The sequence below is a fragment of the Balaenoptera borealis genome, assembly GCF_965194805.1.
Source record: "Balaenoptera borealis genome assembly, chromosome: 20".
Classification (NCBI taxonomy): Eukaryota; Metazoa; Chordata; class Mammalia; order Artiodactyla; family Balaenopteridae; genus Balaenoptera; species Balaenoptera borealis.
The window spans coordinates 9552573-9559438 of record NC_138879.1 but is presented as its reverse complement, the minus strand read 5'-3'; the positions used below and the strand labels follow the sequence as shown (position 1 = coordinate 9559438).

Below are 6866 nucleotides of genomic sequence, written 5' to 3'. Positions count from 1 at the left end.
TATGGGGTGGTGGGGGGTCTGCATGGAGGCAGGAGAGGACCCCATGACCTCCGGGGTGGCAGCTGGGGAGGGGGCTGGACTTGCCCTCTGAGAAGAGGGGGGAGGGAAGGGGATCAGCTCAGAGACCTGGGGGTGGGGGGAGGGGCAAGCAAGGCTGGCTGCACCAGGGGCTTCTGGCTTCTCATGCTGGGACCTGTGAACTGTCCCCAGCTTACCAACAGGGTGACTCAGATCTCAGACACACACTCCAGGGACACACACACACACACACATACACACAAGTACACAGGCATACATATGTATACACGGGTACACACACACACAGGCACACACACGTACCCACCCCCACACAAACACACACACATGTACAGGCACACCTCATTTTATTGCGCTTCACAGACATTGCTTTTTTTTTTTTTTAACATATTGAAGGTTTGCAGCAACCCTGCATCAAGCAAGTCTATCGGCGCCATTTTTCCAAGAGCATTTGCTCACTTTGTGTCTCTGTGTCACATTTTGGTAATTCTCCCAATATTTCAAACCCTCCACCAGCAAAAAGATTATGACCCACTGAAGGCTCAGATGATGGTTAGCAATTTTAGTAATAAAATATTTTTAATTAAGGTATATACATTGTTTTTAGACATAATGCTATTGCACACTTTTTAAAATCTTTTTACTTTTTCATATTTTATTCCTTATATTGATAGGTTAAGAAAGTAAAATCTTCCTAAGTACTGATTCACAGATTATGCTTATAAGCGGCACACAAAACATTCAGTTTCACAAACAGTAATATCCAATGATCCCCTTAAATGCAATTTTAATCCTTACTTTAAATTAAGTGCAAGAAGAATACAATAAGCTAAATACACACAAAACCTGTATATGCTGAACTACAAAAGTGGTTTCCATAGCCACACATGGTCTTCACATTTCCACAATGAACAAGTACTAACAAATATGTTAATAAAACACTACCCCAAACGCTTATCCTACTGTCAGCTTTTTCAGCAGTGCCATTCCTGCTACTGAAAGCACTTATTATTTTTTCAATAATTTTTGAATTTTACTTAATTTTTTTATACAGCAGGTTCTTATTAGTCATCAATTTTATACACATCAGTGTATACATGTCAATCCCAATCGCCCAATTCATCACACCACCACCCCACAACCCCGCGGCTTTCCCCCGTTGGTGTCCATACATTTGTTGTCTACATCTGTGTCTCAATTTCTGCCCTGCAAACTGGTTCATCTGTACCATTTTTCTAGGTTCCACATATATGCGTTAATATACGATATTTGTTTTTCTCTTTCTGACTTACTTCACTCTGTATGACAGTCTCTAGATCTATACACGTCTCAACAAATGACCCAATTTCGTTCCTTTTTATGGCTGAGCAATATTCCTTTGTATATATGTACCACATCTTCTTTATCCATTCGTCTTGTCGATGGGCATTTAGGTTGCTTCCATGACCTGGCTATTGTAAATAGTGTTGCAATTAACATTGGGCTGCATGTGTCTTTTTGAATTATGGTTTTCTCTGGGTATATGCCCAGTAGTGGGATTGCTGGGTCATATGGTAATTCTACTTTTACTTTTTTAAGGAACCTCCATACTGTTCTCCATAGTGGCTGTATCAGTTTACATTCCCACCAACAGTGCAAGAGGGTTCCCTTTTCTCCACACCCTCTCCAGCATTTGTTGTTTGTAGATTTTCTGATGAAGCCCATTCTAACTGGTGTGAGGTGATACCTCACTGTAGTTTTGATTTGCATTTCTCTAATAAAAAGTGATGTTGAGCAGCTTTTCATGTGCTTCTTGGCCATCTGTATGTCTTCTTTGGAGAAATGTCTATTTAGGTCTTCTGCCCATTTTTGGATTGGGTTGTTTGTTTTTTTAATATTGAGCTGCATGAGCTGTTTATATATTTTGGAGATTAATCCTTTGTCCGTTGATTCGTTTGCAAATATTTTCTCGCATTCTAGGGGCTGTCTTTTCGTCTTGTTTATGGTTTCCTTTGCTGTGCAAAAGCTTTTAAGTTTCATTAGGTCCCATTTGTTTATTTCTGTCTTTATTTCCATTACTCTAAGAGGTGGATCAAAATAGATCTTGCTGTGATTTATGTCAAAGAGTGTTCTTCCTATGTTTTCCTCTAAGAGTTTTATAGTGTCCGGTCTTACATTTAGGTCTCAAATTCATTTGGAGTTTATTTTTGTGTATGGTGTTAGGGAGTGTTCTAATTTCATTCTTTTACATGTAGCTGTCCAGTTTTCCCAGCACCACTTATTGAAGAGACTGTCTTTTCTCCATTGTATATCCTTGCCTCCTTTGTCATAGATTAGTTGACCACAGATGCGTGGGTTTACCTCTGGGCTTTCTATCTTGTTCCATTGATCTATGTTTCTGTTTTTGTGCCAGTACCATACTGTCTTGATTACTGTAGCTTTGTAGTATAGTCTGAAGTCAGGGAGTCTGATTCCTCCAGCTCCGTTTTTTTCCCTCAAGACTGCTTTGGCTATTCGGGGTCTTTTGTGTCTCCATACAAATTTTAAGATTTTTCATTCTAGTTCTGTAAAACATGCCATTGGTAATTTGATAGGGATTGCATTGAATCTGTAGATTGCTTTGGGTAGTATAGTCATTTTCACAATATTGATTCTTCCAATCCAAGAACACGGTATATCTCTCCATCTGTTGGTATCATCTTTAATTTCTTTCATCAGTGTCTTATAGTTTTCTGCATACAGGTTTTTTGTCTCCCTAGGTAGGTTTATTCCTAGGCATTTTATTCTTTTTGTTGTAATGGTAAATGAGAGTGTTTCCTTAATTTCTCTTTCAGATTTTTCATCTTTAGTGTATAGGAATGCAAGAGATTTCTGTGCATTAATTTTGTATCCTGCAACTTTACCAAATTCATTGATTAGCTCTAGTACTTTTCTGGTGGCATCTTTAGGATTCTCTATGTATAGTATCATGTCATCTGCAGTGACAGTTTTACTTCTTTTCTAATTTGTATTTCTTTTTCTTCGTTGATTGCCGAGGCTAGGACTTCCAAAACTAAGTTGAATAATAGCAGTGAGAGTGGACATCCTTGTCGTGTTCCTGATCTTAGAGGAAATGCTTTCAGCTTTTCACCATTGAGAATGATGTTTGTTGTGGGTTCGTCGTATATGGCCTTTATTATGTTGAGGTAGGTTCCCTCTATGCCCACTTTCTGAAGAGTTTTTATCATAAATGGGTGCTAAATTTTGTCAAAAGCTTTTTCTGCATCTATTGAGGTGATCATATGGTTTTTCTTCTTCAATTTGTTAATATGGTGTATCACATTGATTGATTTGCATATATTGAAGAATCCTTGCATCCCTGGGATAAGTCCCAGTTGATCATGGTGTATGATCCTTTTAATGTGTTGTTGGATTCTGTTTGCTAGTATTTTGTTGAGGATTTTTGCATCTATATTCATCAGTGATATTGGTCTGTAATTTTGAAAGCACTTATTTTTAGAAGCTTTAATTTGACCTGGGAAAATGAGTTCTCTTAAAACCTGACAAATAGTATAAGCCCCAAAGATTTTAAATCAAATAAGTCTTCCAACACAGAAGCATTCATAGGAAACTTTTAGTCTCTCAAAAAATAAAAAATTAAAATTAAAAAAATCACTCATGTTATCTAAAGAAAAGAGTATTAAAACAAATTATCTTAAGACAAATAAACACTCTTAAAAAAGGTTGTATTTTCTATCATTTTCTCCTTCAAAGAAACACAAACCAGTTCACTATCTTTTAATAACTTAAGACTACTGTAATCTAAAAACTTTAGAATACATGACACACGTCTTAGCTATCAAAGGTACCATTTAGATTTCACATATTAAACAGCTACAGTACAGCCTACAATGGCACAAGTACACCTAATACGTAAATATTAGTTCATCATTTAGATGGTCAAAAGTCAGAAGGAACTGAATGGTTTGCAAGGTACTTTGACTTACATGTGGTCACTAAAATCCAGTAAGTAATTCAAAGTATAGTAATATAATCGCAGGCAATTAAAGGCTCAAATATCACTCTAAAATTGAAGACATGAAAATAAAGACTGAAAACTTTGTGGTTCTCTATCTTTCATTCACATGGCTAGATATCAGAACTTTACTGTGGAAAATATAGTTATTAAATATGGTTTCCCCAGAAAACAATGAAGCTGCAGAAAGTACAAAAGGTGTCAAGATCCATAGTTTGCTTCATCAAATGCTTTTCTAGCTCGTTTCAGTTCTTCATTCATAGTAAACAAGTCTTTAACCCTAGCAAACTTTCTTCGGTCCTTTCAAATCAAGAAGACAATATCTTCAACTTGTACCCGACCTTGTCTTCCAATTGACATTGCCTTGTGAGTCATTTCAGTGATGAACTCTATGACAAGGTCTTCAAGAATATCTACTGACTCAGTATAAGGATTCTGATCATCCCCAAACCCATACATCATACACCGTAATTCTTTAGAAAAAAGTCTCTCTCTTTTACCCTGTCCACCTTCTGCACCTCCTCCAATTTCTTCATTTTCTTCCTCAAAGGTGGGGTCTTCTTTTTCACCTGCCATCCCAGCAGCCAGCCACCTCCAGGGCGCACCCGCCTCCCACGGAGCTGCTATTGCACACTTAAAAGGCTCCAGTGTAGTGTAAGCATAACTTTTTTTTTTTTTTTTTTAATTTTATTTATTTATTTATTTATTTATTTATTTATTTTTGGCTATGTTGGGTCTTCGTTTCTGTGCGAGGGCTTTCTCTAGCTGTGGCAAGCGGGGGCCATTCTTCATCGCGGTGCGCGGGCCTCTCACTATCGCGGCCTCTCTTGTTGCGGAGCACAGGCTCCAGACGCGCAGGCTCAGTAATTGTGGCTCACGGGCCTAGTTGCTCCGCGGCATGTGGGATCTTCCCAGACCAGGGCTTGAACCCGTGTCCCCTGCATTCGCAGGCAGATTCTCAACCACTGCGCCACCGGGGAAGCCCAAGCATAACTTTTATATGCCCTGAGAAACCAAAAAATTTGTGTGACCCACTTTATCGCGATACTCACTTTATAGCAATGGTCTGGAACCCAACCCGCAACATCTCTGAGGTGTGCCTATACACTTACATAACAAATACTTATACACACAGTTACATATTCCCCCACGTGTGTGCACATGTAAATGCATACCTGTGCATGCATTCATACGTGGACATGTCAACATGCACGCACACACAAACTTATACACGTATACATGTACACATACATACACAAACACACATTCACACACATGCATGTGCCTATACAACCCCCTGAGACCAAGCCTTGTTCAGAGGGTCTCCTGCCTTGATGAGACCTCAGAATCAGACCTCACTGGCCCAGGGAGAGTCCCCCCCTTCTCCCCTGATAGCCTGAGCTTTCTGGTCCCCCCACACTGGAAGCCACCACTCGGCGAGGTGGGGGTGGCCAGGTGCCCTGGGACAAGATAGGAGGTGATAAGCAGCCACCTGGCAGAAGCAATCTCCGCTGGGCCCAGCTTTCCCCAGGAAGCCCCCAGCTCTCTGGGGAAACAGCTCTGCTATGGGAGGAGGAAGGCCCAGTTTGGTGACCAGCTGTGTCACCCTGGTGGCATTCTTGGGTAGCCCCCAAGAATGGCAGGTAGCCCCCTGCCCAGCCCCCCTCCCCCAGGTTGCTGTGAGGATTAGCTGGGAGGCTGTAGGTGGGAAGGCTTGGCAAACTGTGAAGTGCCTGCAAACACAAGGCCACTCTGTGGTTCTGCCATGGCTGGGAGGTGCCTGGGGATCCAGCTGTTTGCCCCCTTCTCCCTGCTCCCCTGAGAGCCACCATCACTCCCCAGTCCCTCCCTTCCTTCCCACAGAGGCCTCTGCTCCCCTCCCCCCACTTCCCAGCAGAAGGGCTGGAGCCAGACACTGAGATAAGGGGCTTGTTTTCTAAGGGCCTGGAATTCGGTGGAGATTGAGGGTCAGGGCCGGAGGGCACTGGCGCTGGGGGGTGGGGGTGGGCGGGGTTAGGGCATAGTGAGCCTTTCCTTGGGGCCCCAGACCCTATGGGGACTTGCAGTTTCCACCCTTTCGGGATGGCCCTGCAGGCACAGGGGGAGAGGTGGAGAGCTCCAGTTGTTGGGCTCCGTCTCCACCCCTGCTCCCTTCTCTTTCAGGGCCTCAAGCGTTCCAGCTGCCTCCTACCCCAATCCTTTGCCCATGCTGTTCTCTCTGCCCAGAACACTCTCCCCTCTGCCTTTGTCTGATTAACATCTTAATGTCTTCAAAGCTCAGCCCAATCACTGCTTCCTCCAGGAAGCCTGCCCTGATGCCTCAGCCAGGCCCAATGCAGCTTTTCGCAGCGCCAACAGGCAGCATCCTGTCCCCATCCCGAGGACCTGACCTCCAAGGGCAGCCTGCTTTGCTCTCCTTTATCCCCAGACCCAACCCGGAGCAGACATATGGCAAAAGTCCGATGAAGGCCAGTGTCTGAGAGTCCTCTTTGCTGAGGGGTGCCCTGATCAGAGCTGTGGGTGCCTCTTCTGGTGACCTTCAGCCCCTCAGGACCGACTTCCTCCCGTGAGGAAGAGACATCTGTGGCCCACACTCTGGGAAGGGGAGCTGCTGAGTGGGGCTGGGCACTCAGATTGAGGCCTGTCCTCCTGGGGTGAGGGAAGGTCACCCTGCAGGAGGCCCAGCCCAGGCTGAGTCAGGCTGCACCCCACAGCAGCATGAAGCCCCTGCGCCCTGACTGTGACCAGTAACCACGATAAAGCAGCAGCAGTAAGAGAGCAAACACTCATACACAGTACTTACTACCAGCCAGGCACCAGGGTCAGCATGCAAAAC

General features: G+C 43.5%; 1 pseudogene across 1 annotated transcript; it reads right to left on the bottom strand.

Moving 5' to 3' along the window:
* Nucleotides 1–202: 202 nt before the first annotated feature.
* Nucleotides 203–4690, bottom strand: LOC309617964 (transcription initiation factor TFIID subunit 13 pseudogene; annotated as a pseudogene). The gene has a single exon. The product of its transcript is annotated as a transcription initiation factor TFIID subunit 13 pseudogene (transcript).
* Between the last annotated feature and the right edge of the window lie 2176 nt (nt 4691–6866).